Source organism: Rhipicephalus sanguineus, chromosome 5 (assembly GCF_013339695.2).
Source record: "Rhipicephalus sanguineus isolate Rsan-2018 chromosome 5, BIME_Rsan_1.4, whole genome shotgun sequence".
Lineage (NCBI taxonomy): Eukaryota > Metazoa > Arthropoda > Arachnida > Ixodida > Ixodidae > Rhipicephalus > Rhipicephalus sanguineus.
Genome location: NC_051180.1, coordinates 11,526,102 through 11,546,273, shown reverse-complemented (window position 1 = coordinate 11,546,273; position 20,172 = coordinate 11,526,102). Strand labels below are relative to the sequence as shown.

General features: G+C 46.9%; 1 protein-coding gene across 3 annotated transcripts in view; it reads left to right on the top strand.

Moving 5' to 3' along the window:
• LOC119393209 (pleckstrin homology-like domain family B member 1) overlaps nt 1-20,172 on the top strand; it is a 440,721-nt gene that overhangs the window by 271,826 nt on the left and 148,723 nt on the right. The window lies entirely within an intron of this gene.

The window sequence follows — 20,172 nt, the reverse complement described above, 5'->3', positions numbered from 1 at the left end:
CATGCTACCCATTACATAAGGCACACACCTTAGTGTGCGCATTCTGTTAAACACTCGTAGTGTTGAAACTGCGCACTAGGAACAGAATATCGCTATCGCGTTCAACTCTTAAAGGCGAAGCTTAAGCGTCCCCCAATTTTTTTCTTGCGTATTGGTTGAGAGAGACACGTCTGAATTTTTTTTTTATCTCGCTACCAGCAGATGTCCTTACTGAGCTCAGCTTACTGACACAGCACTTCGCGGCGTTTACGTGCAGAGGTCGCGATGAGACAGAGTAGCAGGAAGAGTGAGGAAACAAATACAAAATGCGAAGCGATGGAGAATTTCTCGAAAAATCTGTTTCACCCGCTTTCACATAAGTGTTCGAGAAATTTGTTTTAAATCATCGGGGCATTGGCGATTTTTCTAGTGCGAAAATATTAAACTAGCAGGTGGTGACATGCTTATTATTTTTTTTTGTCTTGGTTTCGGGAGCGTGGACTCGGAAGTGTAACGCGATTGTACCGGCTGTGAGGCAGGTGGACACACAAACGAAAAACTCACAGGGTCCCTTTTGCATTCACCCAAGACGACGGGAACGCGAAAGCCATCTTCTTTTTCTTCTCAGTCTATGTATTGTTCTTGCGCCGCCACCCTCCCAAAAGCTGTCTGCACTTAATGTGGTTTTGCATCGCCTCCAGGATCAGAGGCACCTCACCTCGTTTTGCACTGCCTCCGTGATGGGCTCACCGTTTACCAAGCTAAGGTGCATGTGATGACGTCATCATGTCACGTCGTGTGACGCCACTATGATGTCATAATGATGTCACAAATTTTGGCGATCTGTGACATCATTACTACGTCATACTGTGAAGTCATCACGCGATGAATTTTTTTTTTTCATCACTCGTGTGGACGCCGACGCGAGACGCCGGTCAGTTTTCGCGGAAAATACATTTGCCGTTGTCTGTCTGCTTCGATGCAAACAATGGGCACGTGCGTAAGCGTTTCGCGTAACTGATCATCTTTATCATTACATTAGAGCGAATCGTTCAGACTACTTCCTATATAACCGGCCGTGGTGGTCTAGTGGTTATGGTGCTCGACTGCTGAGCCGCCGGTCGCGCGATCGAATCATGGCTGCGGCGGCCGTGTTTCGATAGAGGCGAAATGATCGAAGCCCGTGTGCTTAGATTTAGGTATTCATTCTAAAAGGCAGGACGCGCAAACATGGACACAAGAAAGAAGTCAAGACACCACACACGCCCTGACTTCTTTTAAGGCGAAAGCCTTAAATGCCTCATGAAACGCGAAATTTGACCGCCGGCGTCGGCGTCCGCGGCACCGCGGACGACTGATGCAAGAAATCGTCATGTGACGACGTCACCATGTCGTAGCGAATCTTGGCGTGACGTCACGCCACGTGACGTCACATGATGCCGTCATCACATGACATCGTAGCTTGGTCAAAAGTGGGCAGATCACGGAGATAATGCAAAACCAGGTGAGGTGCCTCCGATTTTGGAGGCAATGCAAAACCACGCTAGGCGCGCAAAGCTCTCGGAGGATGGCGGGACAGGATCAATACATCAACTGAAAAGAAGATGGCTTTCACCTTCGAAAGGGAACCTGTGAGTTTTCTTGTGTCCATGTTTGCACGCCCTGTTTTTTAGAATGAATACTCACCAGCTAGCTCAGCTCTCTGTTATTCTATATTTAGGTGTGTGTTAAAAAAACGCCAGGTGGTCGAAATTTCCGGACCATCCACTACGGCGTCCCTCATCGTGGGTTTGGGACGTAAAACACCAAAAGTTATTATGAATGCTTCCCATATGGCACTGCGCACGCGCCGAGTACTGTGTGTATCTGTCGAACGCAAGCGTTACCGTCAGGTGCACTGCTCAATGTTTAAATCAGTAACCGTCAATTTAGCTGGACCAACGCAAGAAGGCAATGCGTTCCCATTGCAGCTTCTCCTGTAGTTTTTCTTGTGTCTTCGTGCTAATATCTGCCGTTGTTGATTGCAGCGCGAGATCACATCCTAATACCCTGTCTTTTTCTTTGCGCTACCTACATTTCAAAGTGTCCCTTGCGAAAAAATCTGATGCAGAGGGTCTTTGAGCCTTTGAAGTTTGTGTTTTTGTTCGTCAAATCTCACAGGCCTAGGCAAGTGGCAAAAACTTTCTTTAGGAAGACAGGCATGCTGCCGTTTTTTTTCGTGGCGATAGTGAATATGACCCCGAGTCAGGCGCAGCTCTAGACTCGTAAAGTTGTTTCACCGAGGCCAGCTGAAATTCGTGAGGGTGAACGCCTGGGGACGTGTTTCTGTGAACATGGTTGTGGTTATCCTCGTCGCTGACGTGTTCCGGCAATGTTATTCTTGTGTTATAGACCATCGCACTTTGTTTTTCTTTTTGGGGGGCGGGCTGGGGAGCCAGGGGGGGGGGTGCACGCGGCAGACATACGGCAAGCTTTCCGACCAATAGCAAGGTGGGATACTGCTTTGCCTATCGCTCTTTCGTAAGGTGCTTTTCTTCCTTTCTTTTTCTATATAATGCAACTGATTTCCAGCAACCACCTCATGCCTTAACACCTTCTTTCCCTCGCGAGGTTTACGATGGCTGCGGCAGTGTACGCGTCGGGCGTCTAGCCTCCCTCGTTCTGCTGCTAACAAATGACTTTGCAAACGGTTCCCTCGGGCCTTGGCCTCGCGAAGTGCGCAGTATGTCACTGCGTTTTGCTGTTATCCCCAACGGCATTCTCATCCAGGCTTGCGTTGATCGTCAGTGCGCAAGCGCTGTCACTTTATCTTTGAATAGTTATCGTATTGTACTTACTCAGCCTTATCGTTTCTCGTGATCGTGCTGTTTCCCCTCGCTTCTCTTTCCGAGGCGAAACACAAGCGCTGTTTGCCTTGGCATCACTATGCAACTTGTTTTCCTCTGTGAATTTCGAGAGCACCTGAAAGCAGCGATGATGTATCGAGTACGCGTGAGAACTCTCTTTCTCTCACTTTCTCTCTCTCCCTCCCTTAATTAAGTTAGAAACAAGCTTACTCAAAGTGGAATGTCCAGAAGAAGTGAACAGATGCTCAGCGTTGGTTGGCAGAGACGCGTCGCGCCCGGTTTTCCGCCTGCCTTTTTCTTTGTTTTTGTTTCGGCGTTGCGCGACGAGCTTTTCGTACGTATCACTCCCTATTCTTTGTCTTAACGTTACGGTGTGTGTTTGCGTATAATTAATGTCACGTTAAGGTCACGGCAACTTACACCTCGGTGATATCACTGCACTGTCAGCGCGAGCTAGTTAAGCAGGCATGTAGTTACTACAGTGTATTGCAGTAGATAATTCGTGGAGCTGTGCGTACGGTGTACAAATTTTTACAATGTGAAAACGCTCGAGCACTTAAGATTTAGGCGCGTGTTAGAGAACTTTACGGGATCAGAATTATCAGTCGTCCCCCAGTACGCCATGCCTAATAATTGTGATTTTGCCACGTAAAATCGCAGAAAAAAAATTTTTTTGGTGTAATGGCGGATCGTGTGGACGTTTACCTCAGACCTGTTTTCAAGGAACTGTAGGGACCCTTTCTCGATTTCGCTTGCTTTATCTTACAATAGTAGCCCTTACCGTTGTGAGATAAGGGCCGATAAGAGAGTGAAGAATGCTTCTGCGTTACTTGAAGCGCCCTGCACATACAAGTTTGGTTTTGCTGTAAACGTTCTACTACTAAATTTTACAAATCGTAGGTCATCCTAGTCACAGTAACTCTGTGAACGCAAGGCCGAAGGATGGATGGATAGATGGGTCTGTGCCCTTTTGATTGGCTGCTGACGATGGTGATGTTTAGTTGTGACATACCCTTTAGGTACGCATGACTGCGTCCTAGCCGGAGGGAACGAGGGGAAAAAAGAAGGACAAAGGGGGAAAAATGCAAGGTTTGGGATTGGTGTCGACGAGTGTCCACCACATTCGTAGCCGAGCTTTCTTAGCTGATACTGCGTCGTTGCGCTGATGATCCTCCGCCGGCTATCAGCGAGCACGCGCACCGTGGCGCGGCAATGCCAGCTGTTCTCGGGTAGCCCACGAACTGTTTCAACGTCAGAATGTCTACCTGAGACTTTTACGTGTAACCGAGCTGGAAGCTGTTCTAACGCGAGAGCGCTAAAGAGCCCGTGTCGTGGGAAATTCAGTGTACGTGTCGGTGTCGTTGTCCGGGAGCGAAAAAAGAAAACCCCGATTGATGTAGATAACAAAAATTATCAGGCGAGGACTTCGGCCAGTGGGTGCATACTTGGAAGGGGTGCAGCACGCGAAGACGAAAGACGGAGAGAGGCAAACATCAGTGCTGAGTGATGACTGAAGTGTTTGTTAGGAAGGAACTTCTATATATACCTAGAAAAACTGTACCTCACGGCGCATGAGCAGAGAAGCATCAAAAACTATTAGATAGTTGAGATTACGGGGCACCACCTAAAATGTTCTGGATGTTATGATAAAGTATTTCAGCACGAGAGACAACGCTGTACGCTGTAGAATATATATATATATATATATATATATATATATATATATATATATGACCAGGCCCACTGACCACTGACTGGGTTGGATGCAGACGTCAAACATGGTGCTGTCTATAAAGTAATGGAAAAGGAAATGGGGTTGCTTTATAGACAGCACCGTGCTTGACGTCTGCATTCCAGGTCAGTGGGCATGGGCTGAAGATTGCCTTTGTGAGTGCTTCATGCCGCTTGAGTTACGTTGGCGAAAAGCTGGTGGAGATACAGAATTTCAAAAAAAATATTTCTCAAGTTAAAAAATTTATACCCTTTTGTAACTTTGTCTATGTTCAGCTAATACATAGAGCTTTCAAATGATGTATCGTGCATATTTTAGTCCGACCACCAAGGCAAGTTTTTTTGACGATGAATACAGAGCTTTTCTCAAAAAAAGTGAAATTCGCAATTTTTTTTCAGACTATTTGCTACACCTTCAGCGACTAAATTATTTTTTTTTGTAGTATGTCGAAAAGGCTTCCAGTATATAATTAATTTCTACCCTTTGAGTTTGCCTTGTTCCTGGAAAAAATATCAAACTTTGCAACTTTATTCAATTTTGCTCGTGCGAAAAGCCCTCGAAGAATCGATATACATAAATGTCATTATTTTTACAGTTACATCATTTCGTTAGCTTGCCGGAAATACCATTTTATCGAGTCCATCCCGTAAACGCCCTTTAAAAGCGTGGAAATTGTTTCAGCCATATTTCTGATGGTGAGAGTGAGAGGAGCAGATCTGCTAAACAGATTTTGTGTCGACGCGTACTCGTGTCTCGAGCGTTTCATTGAAGCGCGGCACCACTGATCTGTCCGACGTGAATGTGTGCCTGCGCCGCTCGTGGACCGACGGGACTGGAGTTGTTTTGCGAGGGACTCGATTTCGCCCACTCCGCGTCTGGCTCCTCTCTGTTGCTTGGATGATACCTGCGGATCGCAACCGGAAAAGAGATTGATTTCTACTGGTAGGGACGCTGGAGATGTTTTCTTACGTTGGAGTTTTGCGGACGTCGCGCGTATTTTCTGTCATTTAAATTATTTCTTGCGTTGCTTCCGCTGTGCGCTACGTCATTCGGGTTTTTTTTTGTTCTTCCGAACCCTGTGGGATTCGAGGACACTTGGATTGACCCACTCGGTCTCCCGGGTCCACTCGACGCATAGGACGCCACGGCCGCGCACCGCCTGTTCACCGATCCGCCCCTTCTTGAAAGATCGGGCCGCTGTCCAGAGTAGCGGTCGAGTGCAACGCATCGCCAGGGCTAGCGACTGACTGTCTGGCTTCGGGTTGGCGGCTAAACGTGGCACCGTCAATTTCCGTTCTGCTTGCCCAGTCGTCTCAGTCCAGCGGAACGTTAAATTGGGCTGCCTTGTCGCTCTCAGTGTCGCCGCTGGAGACGGCTGTGCCTTATTGCTTTCGTAAGTGGCCGCAGAAGAAGCAAACAGCATGCAGCGACAACCACCGAAGTTACTGCAAGGGTTCCCCGGGAAGGTGCTTGAAGCACACCGTGCTAGATTCCGCCAGGCAGGTTTTTGCGGTCGCTAGGTAACAGATCGTGGGTTTCTTTGCAGGCGGCCGTGATTTTTTGTGGCCTCTAAATATGTCTCATTACTCACGAGGTGAATTTACCACACGGGAGATGAAAGCTGCACACTGCAGGGATGAAGGAAGACAGGTGATACTGAATAATCAACAAAAAAAAAGGGGGAAAAAATGAACACAGTGCCCGATTCGCTCGCTTTGCATGGTATAATAAGCTTGACGAGCGAGTCCTTTTGCAACTTGCATTGTTTGAAAGCGTCATCGAGCTTGCGCTATGTCTGCCCATCTGTATTTAACCTCTTGCTGTCCTACGTTCCTTGGGTAGTTCCGATTTAGTGTTGGAGAACATAGGGGAGCTTTGCTGAAAAAAAAACACAGAATTTTTAACTTCTCATTCTGTCGGACCAACTGTTGTCACGGAGTCTGTTACGTGCAGTTTGTTCCGCTCCTTGATCATAAATACTTTTCTTCGAAACTGGGTGGAATTAACCTGCGTCGTATAAATTGAGACAGTCGTGCGAACAGATATCAAGCATACAATGTTACGTAATGTACTAGGATAATCAGCTACTAATGTATTTAATATTTCTTTTCTTGGGATTTCGTTGGTAACGATATTAGTTGTTTTCGCGGAACCTATTACGAAATGGAAGTGACGTTTGATTAAAGTGTATCGAGCAGGTGCTGTTGTCTGGAATGTCGCCTCCTAATTGAGAATGGATTGCAATATCGCCCTATATTGCTAGTTTCGGGTCACGTGTTTCGGCAGGAACCCGTATTTTCGTTCGTCCAACACTTTACGCATGGTCAATCAGGTGTAAGGCAACGAAATGTTTTTTTTCCTTTTTATTGGTATGCTCGCTTATGTAACAGATGCAGTAGTTTACTTATGAAGAATGATTATGTAAGCGTTTGTTTAGCACAGTAATCATATTTTTCATGGTTTTTTGACAGGTCACGAGAAGCGCATTTCGATGGGGGCGTAATGCAAGGAACGCTCGTGTACTTAAATATAAGGTCGACGTCGGAGAAGCCGGAATGGTCAAAATTAATCCGGATTCCCCTGCTAAGGCATTCCTCATAATTATATCGTGGTTTTGAGACGTCAAGCCCCAGAATTTTTTAAAATGCGAATGCATTTCTTAGTCGGGCTATGTAAGGCATCCGGCGTTGTCTGCGCGCCTCTCCGCTCTCACTCCCTTTCCCATAGCAACAGCTGCGGGCGCGCGCGCTTATCCTCGCCCCTAGCAACCGGAGCAGGTGGTGCGGGCGGAGTAGCGGAGAGTGAGTGGAGAGGAGGAGCGCGCTCTGGCGTGTGAGGGCGCTCGCATCGCGGGAGCTCGGCCAGCGCAATTTTTTTTCTAGGTGTAGCATTGGCTCGGCGGAGCTCCCGCGTGTGTGGAGAGGGTAGGTGCAGTGCTTCGCCGCTCCTTCGCCGTTCGCTCTCTCTCCTCCCTGCGCCACCGCCTCAATGCAGTGCGTTTGAAACGCGTTTGTAGCGTTTGTGCTGCCTTGGCACAGCCTGAAAACAGCGCGTTCTAAACGCGTTTGTGCTGCATTGAAGGCGGTGGCAACATCCCTGAGGTGATTACGAACGCACGTAGGAAGCGTTCGTTGAAAGAGGCGCCCAAAAGGGAGACACTTGAGCGCGTCGATGTGTCCAGCTTTACGCCATTAAAATTACTACGCCGTGTACTCTCGGCGCAAGAAATGCATTCGCATTTCCTCACGATTCCCTTCGGGGAGGTGGGGGCATTTTTTTTAACAGCAGAGCTGCTCAAGGCGGCCGTTAGTCCATGAACCGCGAACAAAAATTACCATCGTCATGAACCGGCACTCGCTCTTTTCGTCCTCTTCTTCAACGTCGTCGTCGTCTTCTTCTGCTTCGCTGCCAGAACACGTGCGCCGCTTTCTCCGGCGCGGCATGCAATAAATCTGATAGGCGAGGGAACGAGTACAGGCAGATAGAAAGAGAGAGATAAAGAAATAGATATAAAGATAAAGAAAGAGATCAATTCTAGGGCAAAATATTTCTTTGTAAGGCGAGGTTCGAACCCGCGTACCCACGATACAGAGGCGACTGTCTTGACCACTCGGCTATCCAGGCACGCTAGCAAAGCATAGTCATAGCCTTTTGTAGTATAATATAGCAAGGGGGTGGGAAAGGGAAGTGAGGCTGAGGAAGAATGGTGAGAGTAAATCATAGCATAGGTAGAAAGAGTGAAACGGAGAGAACGAATGGCGGAAAGAGAAATAAGGAGAGAAGGAGAGAGAGAGAGGAAGAGTAAGCGAGAAATGCAGAAAGAGGTAGAGAAGAAGTCCGAGAAAGAGAAAGAAATAGAGGAAGGAAGAAAAAATATTTACAGAACAGCAACAGCCAGGCCTACCTGGGTGCCCATATGCTCCCCTTTCTCTTTAGCATTGTGGCTTCAGTGCACGTTACGCTAATATTTTTCATTACACGCCAGAAAAGTTATATGCACTGCCTTGTACCAGAAGCACGTGCGTAACTCGATTTGTAATCACCAATTAACCTAATACATTATAGCCCTTAGACTCAAACGTCATTCGTCGAGAAGAGCAGCGTTTATTGTGGTTACTCAATGTGGACACGGGCCAGCGATCTCAATATTAATAAATCTAGGTGGGTGTGAGTTCTGGTTTTATTGGTCCTTCCGCTTAATATTGCTGTTTGCTGATCGCATCTTGTTCACTGAAGAGCATCATTACGTACGTTTAGTGAATTAGCAAAAGTAATGGGCCTATACAAGTTCCTGCTTGTCTGTCTCTGTCTCGCTCGCTCGCTTAGCCATGACAGAAATCAACGGGAGAAGACATCGATACCAACCTAGAGGCTTTGCCACACATTGAGCATTTTCGTGGCAGAGCACGCTTTACAGGAATAGGGAAAAAAAAATCACACGGTTCTCCATGTATTCGCCTAAGCTGACTCGAAGACGAAAGCCATCTTCTTCATCTTTTTCTTCTAAGTATATGTACCGATTCTCCCCCGCGTTCCTCCGAACGTTTTCTGCGCTTACCGTTTTGCACTGCCTCCGTGATCGGCCCACCTTTGACCAAGCGACGACGTCATGTGACGTCACGTTATGGACGTCATAGTAATGGTCATCATGGCGTCACAATGACTACAAATTTGGTGATCTGTGACGTCATGATGACGTTAGAGGTGACGTCTGTCGGATCGGGGGACGTAATGAGGCGCGAGCCGGGAGCGAGATCAGAGACGACCAGCCAACTCGTGACCAGAACGATGACTGACTTTATTAACATAAAGGTGACGTAACCAAAGGGCATATAGTCCAGTAAGTCAGACACCAGTAAGTGTCTGACTTACTGTCTGAACGAATGACCAGTAAGTCAGACACTGGGGCGCACTAGTAGCGACCACGACATCTCCCTCCTTTCAGAGTGATGGGCGGAACACACATACTACAAGTTCAAACGGTCTGGTGGAGCGACCCGACGACCGCTTCTTGTACGAATCACGGGATCGCAACCGTCAGCGCCTCGTTGCTGACCGGCCTGTTCGGCAGTAGGACAGCTAGGGGGCGCAACGCTAGTTTCACTTTCTTGCGCTGTAAGGTGTTCAGTCCCACTCGGGGCAGTCGAGCTGTCAAACGGCACAAGGTGACGGCGATTACGTTGAAGCACTGTACCTTCATCTGTCTCTACGACGTATGACCTTGGGCGCTGAGCCTGGCTCAGTATTGTTGCCTGTAAATCATCTGGGCGTACCCAAACTCTGTTCCCCAGTTCTAGGGGTGGCAAAGGTCGAGCGCAATGACCATCATTGAAATCCTTTTCGTAACGCTTTTTGTTGACTTTATCGCTTTCGGCTACGTGCTCTGGCACCGGCCACACTGGTTGAAGCAATTCTTCTGTCTTTGGTAGCCTTGTCCTCAACTGCCTTCCCATTAATAGTTGTGCAGGAGAGTGTCCGCTGTTGCCTGGCGTATCTCGATAATCCAGGAGAGCGAGATAGGGGTCTCTGGCTTTTGAGAACAAGTTCTTGACTATTTGCACTATTCTCTCCATTTCCCCATTTTACTGAGGGTAGTGAGGACTGCTTGTTACGAGTTGAAACCCGTAGGACCGTGCGAAAGCAGCCATCTCGTGTGAGGAATATGGTTGTCCATTGTCGGATCTGACGATCCTGGGAATGCCATGTCTAGCAAACAAGCTCTTGAGGATCTCTCTGATCACTCCCGCCGTAGTGCGTCTGAGCCTCACAGCTTCCGGGTATCGCGAGTAGTAGTCCACGACAACTAAGAAAGTCTGTCCGTTGCAATGGCACAGGTCCATGCCCGAGACTACCCATGGAGTTCCGGGTAGGGGAGTCGGAATGAGAGGTTCCGCAGGTTTCCACGAATTCAGGTGCATCGTTCGCACTTATCGCTATCGGATATCGATATCGCTATCGCGTTCAACTCTTGAAGGTGAAGCTTAATCGTCCCCCATTTTTTTTAGCAGAAATATGGTTTGTTGGACTAGCGTTATATAGTGGCAGGGAGAGTTGGGTAATGCTCCGGTTTAATAGAGTATTTTAGTTTGCCGTTTTTACGCTCCGCTCAGCATCTAAGCGGAGCGGGGGCGCGAATAGACAGTTTTAGTTGAGCGTCTGCAACAGCTCTGCGGACGCAGCCTGCCTTTATTAAGGCTCGTTCACACCGGCGACTAGCAACGGTCGCGCGACTACGTTAGTCGCAAAGCGACTGGTCGCAAATGGTCGCAAATGGTCGTTTTGGTCGCAAAGCGACTGCTTTGACTCAGTCGCTCGCTGCTAGATTTTTCAGTCGCGCGACTGCAGTCGCAAAGCTCTGAGCCAATCACATGCGCAGGAACAGGACGTCACCTTATTTTACGGGGCAATGGCAATACGAGCTTATATACGAGCAGACGTGAATTCTATGTGGCGACATATATAGGTCGCACACAGGTGTGAACATCAGTCGCTTTGAGTCGCATTTTTGAATTGCAGTCGCAAATGGTCGCGCGACCAGGGCTAGTCGCCGGTGTGAACGAGCCTTTATTATTTGCTAATGGCTGGCAGCCTGCGTCCGCCGTGCTGCTGCGGACGCCCAACTAAAATTGTGAAATGCACCCTCCGCTGCCGTTCGCGCTAGCTAGGGGTGTCGACGCGCGCCCTCCCTCACGCGTGCGTCGACTCCCTGCATATTCCAAGATGGCTGCTTCCAGTGCCCGCCGTGCTTTCCTCGTGCACGGCGGCTTCAGTTTCGTCTGCGCAGCGCATGCCGCAAAAGCGCTTTCGCATAGACCGACACTTGTGATTACTTCGAGTCGCCAAATTAAGAAAGGTGACGCGAAGCAAACAAAATGGCACAGCTGACGAAAACAACATTGGCGTCCAAACGGATTGGAGTGTATCTGGAATGCAACCACGCTGGCCATCGCGTGGCTTTCTTCAAGTCGTCGCTTTATTGTTTTTTCCGATAAAATGGACCGTTAACGCATTGTTAGCGCTCGTCGTGAACGAGTGAATGATACATATTTGTTTTACTGTGTAAAAGTGACAAAATGATTTTTCATTTTATTTCACGAGAGGGCGCTGCAGCTGCGGAAGTTGAACGAGCCTCCTGCATAATAAGTTTGCCTTAATAATGGCGGAAAAATAAGGTCATTCTGCCTTAAGAGGCAGAGAGATGGACCGTGAATTTATATTTTTTGGTATAATAACATAGATTTAATCAATGTAGATAAGGTATTAGGCCAACATGAAACAAGGAAGCTTTTTTTTTTTTTTTTTTTCTTCGAGCCTGGTGGCAGACATGTCACCGCCCCGTTTTAAAGGGGACGCTCATAGCATCCATCCATCCATCCTTCCGCTCGGCAACGGAAAACAGATAACTAAAACGAAATAATCGCCCGCCGCTCCGCTGTGGTTTAGCAGACCAATTCGGAGCAGAGCGGGCCGTAAAAACGACAAACTAAAACACTTTGTATCGTGTATCGAAGCGTACGCGACTTGGGTACTAATTTAAAGCAGAATGTCGATGTTAAGGTTTTTTTTTTTCATGTTTAAAAACAGGCGTATATGTTTAAAAATTATCAACGACAATGTTGAGCAAAAAATTTTAATCTACGCCACTCGAGCAGAAATTGTTTTCCGGGAGGATAAACAGTAGAATTCCGAGCAGCACGGGCCTCGATGCCGGGCCAGCTTGCCTTGTCGTCTGTTGTGCTTTCATTATTTTTGTCGTGCTTACCCCAGCGCAAATATTGCCGTGCCGAAACCCTGCAATCCGACCTTATTGTTTTCTCGTGTTTATTGCGCGCATGGCGCTGTTGTTGACTCGGTGGAATGACCGCTGGCTCTCGTCTCGCCCTCTTTCTGTCGGCGCTCGTTGTTCTGTAAAGGATCGGTGTCTTTAATTAAGGAAGCTGGCTTTCATTTCCTGATCCTGTCGCTGTAGGGCTGGTGCTCGATTGCTGCGACGCATCTGTAAACAATGTGAGCACCGAGCGTTGTGGTCACTCGTGGCAGCGTCGGGCTCTTTATTGCTCGCGCAAAGAGAACGCACACAGTGTCGTTCTTTGTCCGCTGGTAACGTATTCGCGGATCCTGTGATCTCGTCCTGACAGCTGGCACCCGTCAAAAAGTGCGTCGTAACATCACCGCGTCGACTCCGACTTTTCCTCTTGCCCTTGCTGGCCTTCGATTCTCTCTTGCGCTGGAATGGCCGATTTTCATGAAATCTGGGCAAGGTGTGCGTCAGTTGTATTTACGCTCAGAAGTGCACGGAAAAGTGTAACAGAGGTGCCTAAAGTGAGCGTTTCGTAGCAGAATTATCCCTTGAGAATCAGTCAAGTGGATGGAAGGTGGTCGCATGCGTGACTGAAATCAATACTGCTCCTTCATGTATTTCTCCCGCCGATGTATTTCGATAGCGGCTTCTACACTTGGGGGCGCCAGTGAACTGCAGCAAGAACGACAGGAGGCGCAGAAGCACAAGTGGGATAAATTATTATTTTTTTTTTGCCTGAAGTACGCTAATATTTAGTAATGAAAACTACGATTTGTGTGGTTGCTCTTGCACCAGACGCCCGTTGCACTGCGCATTCTTTACGTGGTCTCGGGGTTCCAGCCGCAATGAAATCCAAGTATCCTGCATGACAGTCAAGTATTCTGCTGCAGTGTCGCAGGGGTGCTTGGAACTGTTTCGGAAAGAGATTCATAAGCAGGCGTCGTATCGGGCCAGGAGTAACGTTATGTGAGATCGCGTGGCAGAAGCGTAGAATCGCGCAAGGGGTCACACCATGGGAATTGCGCAACGAGTGGGTGGTTTAAACCTGCCCATCCATTACGAAGAGCTGAGAAATAATTCATTATGATCATGATCAGCCACATTATAGCAAAGTGCGCAGCTAGGTGGGTGCGCGTATCCTTAGACACTCGTAGTGGGCGCTTCGCTTCTTCACAAAATGATGAATTATGGCGTAGTGGATACTTCGCAACGGTATACTTGCAGCAGGCGCCCTCGGGGAGTTTACAACGACCAGTGTCACGCGCGTAGACGTCGCGGCGCGGTGGAGCTGTCCACCGAGAAGCGAATTATGGCAAGTGAATGAGAAAGCGATGTGAACAGGGCCCGATAACTTTGTCACTTTCCACTTAGAACAGAAAATTGAGCGAGTTGGTATTGATTCATACTTAGGACTGTGCAGCGCTCACAAAAAGGGACAAGGGACAGAAGAGGTACACAGGACAAGCGCTGTCCTGTGTACTTCTGTCCCTTGTCCCTTTTTGTGAGCGCTGCACAGTCCTAAGTATGAATCACTTTCCACTGTTAACCCTTTGAGACGCTATGTACGCGATTACGTACACCACTTGTTTTTGTTATTTGTATCGAGTAAGGACTAAGAAAGAGCAAGATACATTGATCTTTGGATGAACTGAACCTCCTGCATAATAAGTTTGCCTTCATTTAACTTCATTTTGCGGTGTGCTTATGATCACTGTGCTGGAGGCACTACTGTGCTCGACGAGTAGTTGGACGTCCCGCGAGCCGTGACAAAAGTATAATTTTTCTTTGTTCAACTTAACCGGAAAAGAATTTGCACCATATTTTTAGCCTGAGATTTCGTTCTATTTTAGCAAAAACGGCATAAATGACTTCAGAATAAAGAGATTTTAATCACAATTTAATTAGGAGCAATTACTATAACACACATAAATTAACGTATTGTGACATCATTTTTGTTGCAGTAGACTATTGAGCGCCTTGAAATAACGTTGTATCGATTTGACGTATATACAGGCAGTTGTTCATAGGCGGCGTCTCAAAGAGTTAAAGGTGAAGGTTAAGCGTCCTCCATATAACATAATGCATGGCTGCGCTAAAAAAACAAAAAAAACACGAACAATGAAGAGATGTACACAGGAAGGTCCTCTATGTCTTTGCACCAGACGCCTGATACATACTGCGTTTTTAACATGAACTCAGTCTAGCGAGCACACACCCAAGAGATGACTCATAGACAGGACGGGCGTTACACATAAACAGACTTTACTGCAAGGAAACACACAACACGTTGGACAACTGCGCATGCGCTACGTCACACTACGAGGGGGCTCTTTTTTTCGCACTTCACACGTCACCACTTTGCATGTACAAGATATGAATCCAAATATTCGAGCTCTTTCTGTGACAGAGCAACTGAAGGAACACTGACACAACTGCTTCTACTAACGCTGCGAAACGCTTCTATTATTTCTCGAGTCGCCTGTCCTTGCCTGTTCGTAGCACACGTGTAGCAATCAATTCCGGAGCACAGACGCACCTGCGGCAATGGTTCGTCAAATGTTCCCCCGCTGCCTGCGCGTCCATTGCTGCACGATGCTCTCGCAGTCTGTCACTGGGACTGCGCTCGATGTAGCATCTGCCGCAAGCAAGCGGTATCTTGTAAGCGACACCCATCTCGCAAGGCACAGACGGAGTCACGTGCCGCTTAGTGCACGCACTGTTGCTTTTGCGCCCATTCACCACCGGGCGGTCCTTCGGAGTCGGTTTTTGCATTTTCCGTTGATGCGGAGGATCTTCTCTATTCTATATTCCTCAACATGAAATTATCAGGATCGTAATGGATACCATTCATGCTCGCAAACAAGAATTGGCCGTAACGAAACAACCTGTGCACATCAAGTGCGATAGGCTATTCTTGTGCGTTCGTTTTCGCAGAAATTTTATATGGACGACATGCAAAATGACCGGATAATACTATTTTTTTTGCGTACTTGGGCAACGTGTGTTCCTTTCAGTCGGAAAACGACTATAGAGGCGCGAAGATTTTATATAATCTAGTAAGAACGCGCCTTTAATCATTCCGATAGCTTTTACCTTTCCTTAGTGATATCTTAATATTCGTAATTTTTTGGCGCTTTTTCTTAAATTTCAGTACTTTAATCTGATTGTCGAGTTCCTTCCATACGCAGAATACTTTTCAGTACCTAAAGTTCCGACGCGAAGTAAGTCAACTCGGAGACCGTTGCTATGTGCTTAAGTCCAATAATAAAGGTGGGTACTCACGAAGGTTTTCATTCAGCACAGGATCTTATTGTATCGTCAGGCTCGTGTATCGTTCAAGGTTCCTGAATGTGCCTGAAGTTTCCCTGCGTTCGTTTTATGATTTAGGCGGCGCGCTTCGCGCCGAACAAGTTTCTATAGGCGTGGTATACGATGCTGCATGTAAGCCGAGCACGCAACGATCTCGAACTTGGCAATCTTGGAAGATCACTTTGGAGTCCTTGAGAGCGTTTTTCAACGCTACTCTTCCAAGACTAGAAATTTTTTTAGATGCCGCGCGGGGAATTTTACGACATCGCTACTGCGCTTGTGTTCTCGGCGAATTGGTTTCGTTCTTTTTATTACTGCCTGGCGCTTTCGCCAACTTGCTGTTGTGCCTTGTTCTCTTAAGCTTTCTTCGAGAACCAGCACGAGTACAAGTTCGAGGAATGTGAAGGTTTGCCTTCTTTTGGCACTAAAAAAAGGTTACGATGACTGCAGTTTCTAGGGCGAGTCGTCGAAATGCGAAGCAACAGCGTGAACCAGCAGCACTTCGTGCGTTTCACTGTTTTTTCTTGTTCTTTCACATGTGACAGCTCTGTGCGGTGGCTGCAATTGCATTGCTTATGAGTTATGTTTATTCTTCTCAGATTTATTTTCCGGCGCCGCTTCACTCATATTTATGGCCTATTCTCAAGTGTGCATCGTCTGTAGGTTAGGGCTTTTTTTTTGCTCATGTTTTCTTCATTCGCAAACCCTTTCGTCGACCTGTTTGCGCTTTCGATGTGAATTTGGTTCTTGTAAGAGGGCGAGTACCTTATGGCGGAAATCTTTCTCATCGCAAGTGTTACGCGTTTATCGTTCTGCATTGAACTTGATATGCTCAGGTTGTCGTGATTTGAGTCGGAAGTGTATTAGTACTTTCTTTTTTCAACTGTTCTAAAGTACATAAACAAGGATAACGCACTTTGAGCCACGAGAAAGGATGAGACATTCGCGTGTGCCCGTCTTTTTATATTACTCTGCGTTTACGACCAAATACCATTTCGACCGTATTTTCGTATTCCACGTTCGCTTCAGCACGGTGCCAGGCTTTTTGCATGCTATGCGCGTTATTCTTTCGAAAGCTATTTTACTGCGTCCACTTCACGAGATTATATTTACATTTACTCCTTTTTCTTTGACTGCGCTTGTTTCCGACGCTTTCAGTGAACGCGGACCAGGTGGTCTTGTTGGGATTGCATTGGGATTCTTTGGAGTCTTTGCATATTTTTGTTAGTGAAAAGCTTTGCTGTACGCAAGACGACTTTTATACGCACTGTATTTTCTGATACGTAGAATGTGAACTTAGTACTTCATAAAAGACGAAAACCCAAACAGTGCATGGTAGTGCGTTGGCGAGTTTCTGACATCGGCAGGAATTCATCTTAACACACGCGTTATTTTGCAAATCTTTTCTACCTTCATCATTATCCTTTGAAACTGTCATATTAGCAGCCGGTATGTTTTCAGGTAGAGAATTATCTCTCTCTCTCTCTTTCTGTGTTCTGTCTGTGGCAAAGAGATAGTCGCAGTCCAACGATGCTCATGACTGTGCATTCTTGGTGATAGCGCAAGTGAGCGCTGTCCACCATTTACCTGGTTTCTCCTTACGCGGTAATTTTTTAGCGGTAAAATGCACGTTTCCGGCCTTCAGGTAGCTCTTGAAGGCTGCGACACAATGCATTTTGGTGTTTGCAAGTACTGACTGCTGAAAACAACTTGGCAGCTAGGAATGTGATGCTTGGTTAAGACCTGGAGTTGTGCTGCTTAAACATGAATTTTTGATGTACTTCTGTATGTACGCTTTAAAACTCGTGGTTTATATAGAAGCGTACGTTCAATAAAGAACACGAAATTCCACTCTTGCTCGCCATTTACTTTTCTCAAACGCACCATTTGCTACTACATATAGCTTCTCTACGCACTGCAAACACGTCATTTTCTCTCGGGAATCTGTGCTCATTCTACTGCATAACTTCTCCAAAACGCTAAAAAGGTGCATCTATCAGTGTATCCAATCCCCACATAATGAACGCTACGTCGTAACGGTTTGTCCACACGTTGCATCCTGACTTGCAAAAGGACCCACTGGATTACGGAATCATGCTAAGCTTTCTTGAACAGCTAGTCGGCGATTCTTTAAGAGTGGGACATGGTCAAAGCGCTGCTCATATTCACTAGGTTTCTTTTTTCGTTGTTACCTGATAATATTTGTATGTACATTTTTGCCATTGCATGTTTCTTACACGCCATTAACCTCTCCGTCGCTTTCGTTCGCGCACTTGCGAGCAGATTGTAAGTTTCAAATGTACAAAAGCGCTGTTCTTGTCCCGTTGTTATGATGGTCCTCATATCTTTCGCGTTCCATCTGGGGCTCTATAACGTGCCCGCCTCATCAGCGTGTCGAAATTAGCCGGCTGAAGCGAAATGCTTGATATGATGAAACGCAAGAGCGCACGTGCGACATTGCTGCCGACTGTAAATGTGAAGGCACAGGCAAATGGAAAGGGCGAGATACACGTTACTGCAGGCTGTACACGTTAATCCTGCTTGCCATTCCGTTTGTGTGCTCTCGCAAAGCTCTTTAAGTATACTTTAATACTCGTTGTATGTAATAATTGGCCAGCTTTGATATTACTTGAATGTTCATCGCTGTAGCCATTAAGACCTCGCTTATTTCTAGGTAGCTCCTCTAACTTGCTCTCATTGGTAACGTGCCGCTGAAACTGCTGACACTTGTAGTGTGCGCGCTGAGCCGTCTTATAAGATGAGAGCGCCGAGCAGAATTTGCGCACGGAACGAACGGAAAACGCTTATGTGCGTAGTCCTGGGAGGAGTTTATGCGCGATTACGTTGTCATTGAAATGTAGTTATTTGCACACTTCAGTCCAGTGCTCCGCAACTATACGTGAAAAAAAAAATGTATATGCACTTGAGCTGGTGGTCGTTGCATAGTGAATTGATCGCCGGATCCGGCGTGCTCCTCTATGCGTGGTAAGACAGAGATTACGAAAATGTAGGGAGCTAGCCAAATTGCAGCGGGTTTTACACCCTACGTTCTGGAAAGCGGAGGAAAATAGCAAGCGAGAGAAAGAGAAAGAAAAAGTGATATGCGCGCAGACTTATGACATCTTCACTGCGCATTCGAGGATGGTCTGAGGCAGGGGAGTAGCCAGACCTTTTTTTCGGGGGAGGGGGGGGGGGGGGGGACCTCCTTGATCTGAAGTGAGGGTCGGGCAGGCAGATTTGATCGAGTGTCATTTTGAGCTCTGTATGCCATGGCAAAAAAAAAATTGTTTTTTTTTGGGGGGGGGGGGACACGGGCTCGGTGTGCCCCCCCCCCCCCCTGGCTACGCCACTGGTCTGAGGACCTGTGATAAGATATACAGATGATAAAGCGCTAGAGGCGCTCGATGAAGGAAATAAATCTTCCATGGAATTTTCTTATCGCCTTTGCTGGCAAGATTAATACCTAAAAGCGAGATATTTCGCTAACATAAACAAAAAGCCTAACGCTTGTGTAAGAATGTGTGTGTATATATATATATATATATATATATATATATATATATATATATATATATATATATATATCAGGACACAGTGGTGAAAACGTTCGGGGAATACCACCACGTAGGAAAACAATACGTAATTTAACTGAAGTTTTGGAGCCGAGCCCGGGCTTCGACGAAGGCCGGTGGGGAAGATCGCTTCGGCTCTTTGCCGAAGGGCGCGTTTCTCCCGAGCCCTTAGTGCGTTTAGATCTAATAGAGATATTCGAATAGCGATGGCCTTCATCTGGTAATATATATGACGTCAGCAGTCCCGCGAAAGCTTGAGCTGCTGCACATTGGTAATTTAGTGATTAAAAGAACAACAATTGCCTTTAGCTCTTCCACAGTTTCGTTGTTTTGGGGTTCCCCCGTCGGTACTCATTATTCGAAAACTATTCTAAAAGTATTGGACATTTCGAATATGTACTATTCGATTCGAGTACCGAATCGAATACAGTGACATTCGATTCGTTATTCTAAATTTTCGAATATTCGCACACCCCTCATTATTAAGGCGAAAGCCTTAGATGCCTGATCAAACGCGAAAATTGACCGCTTCCCGCGGCGTGCAGGGACAACGCGAGTGATGGAAAAAAATATCATCACGTGATGAATTCACCATATGACGTCATCATGACGTCGGAGATAGCAAAAATTTATGACGTCATCATGACTTCACTTGACATAACATCGCATGATGTCGTCGTCACACAACATCGCAGCTTGGTCAAAGGTGAGCCGATCACGGAGACAGTGTGAAACAAGGTTAGGGGCCTCAGATCGTGGAGGCAATGCAAAATCACATTAGGTGCACGAAGCTTTCGGAGAGTGGCGGGGCAGGATAGACTGGGAAGAAGATGGATTTCGCCTTCGAGTCGTCGTAGGTGAACGCATGAGGGACCTTGTCAGTTCTTGCTTTGTTTAGGTTGTATGAATATTTAGCGGATTGTCCTGCTGAAC